Source organism: Vigna unguiculata, chromosome 4, assembly GCF_037176805.1.
Source record: "Vigna unguiculata cultivar grain cowpea cultivar isolate G323 ecotype 2 chromosome 4, ASM3717680v1, whole genome shotgun sequence".
In the NCBI taxonomy this organism is placed as follows: domain Eukaryota; kingdom Viridiplantae; phylum Streptophyta; class Magnoliopsida; order Fabales; family Fabaceae; genus Vigna; species Vigna unguiculata.
Window position 1 is genome coordinate 49,621,200 of NC_140795.1, and position 1,509 is coordinate 49,622,708.

The 1,509-nt window shown below is 29.5% G+C and overlaps 1 non-coding gene across 1 annotated transcript; it reads right to left on the reverse strand.

Annotated features, from left to right (window-relative positions):
- Positions 1-249: 249 nt before the first annotated feature.
- On the reverse strand, positions 250-320 carry TRNAC-GCA (transfer RNA cysteine (anticodon GCA)). Its single transcript has one exon. It is a non-coding gene; the product is annotated as a tRNA-Cys (tRNA).
- Between the last annotated feature and the right edge of the window lie 1,189 nt (positions 321-1,509).

Here is a 1,509-nt window from a genome sequence, read left to right on the forward strand (position 1 = left end):
GAGACAGACACTACAATAGTTGTGTAGTGAACGAACTATCATTTCTAAATTTATGGATTCCTTTTCACTACTAGAATCTTTCCTTGAATTCGAGACAAAAATATTTACAACATTTTTTAAGCTACTGATGCTTATAATTTCGAATCAAACGCAATTCTCAAGACTCCTTTTCCCTCGCTTGCTTCTGTTGGAAAAAAAGTTTTCTAAAAAAACGTAATATAATCTTTCATTTACAGTTTCTTATCGATCAGGCGACACCCGGATTTGAACTGGGGAAAAAGGATTTGCAGTCCCCCGCCTTACCACTCGGCCATGCCGCCAATAAAAATATAGATATGAAGTTTTTGAGAATACTCCCCCCTTTTCTTTCTATTGAAAAATTGAAAAACAATCTTGAGACAAATCGCAACCGTTAACTATTCTTTTATGAATTATTCTTGAATATTTGAATAGAAATTTTTTTTTCTTAATGAGATCAGAAAATAAAAATTGATACATAACCAATCAATATTGCTTTTTTTTTTAACTTTGTTCATTCTAATTATAACAGCAACTTTCAATATATGTAAACCCTAGAATATCAATTTGATCTGTTACACAGATATTATCTAATCGAGTATCTTATCCATATCTATATAGATATAGAATACCAATACTATACGGTATTTTCAAGAAATTATCGTGCTTATTCTTTTTTTACAATTTTCAATAGAAAATTTGTAAAAATTCACACAACATGTTATGTGTTTGTTATCCTGAACAAATATGACTGCAATAAAGTTAGAGACAGATCTATAGCTGCAGTTAAATATATGCATGTTTCAAAAATACAAGCCTTATTACATTACACATAACATACTCTAATCATATTCTCCCCAATTCTCTCCAAAATACTTCACTTCAAAATATATCTTTTCTTGACAATTTCGAATGGATTTTTTTTTGTATCCAATTGAATTTGAATATGTAATATCATAATAATGATAGAAATGAAATGCATTTTTTTAGATTCCTAAAAAAAAGATTGAAATGCCCGTAGAAATTTCCAATCCTTTTTTAGATTAGACTTTCGATTCTATCTGTTTGTTTTGTTGCAAATTCCTTCGAAGTTGAGTATCAAATTCTAATATTTCTTTCTCTTTTCATAATAGGTATTTCATACACTAAGAAATATTTGATACACGGGATTAGGTAAGATTTCATGTAATTCAGTATAAAGAATAGAAATTCCAATATTGCTAAATGGATTCATGTGATTTGATGAAGCATGACAGCAAATCGTGGAATATTTTTCGATAAAATTCACGGGGAAATTGAAAATGCTTGGGAGTGAAAATGAAGAAATGTCTACACTACCTGGATTGAATCAGATACAATTTGAAGGGTTTTGTAGGTTCATTGATCGGGGCTTAACAGAAGGGCTTTTTAAGTTTCCAAAAATTGAGGATACAGATCAAGAAATTGAATTTCAATTATTTGCCGAAACATATCAATTATTAGAACCCTTGA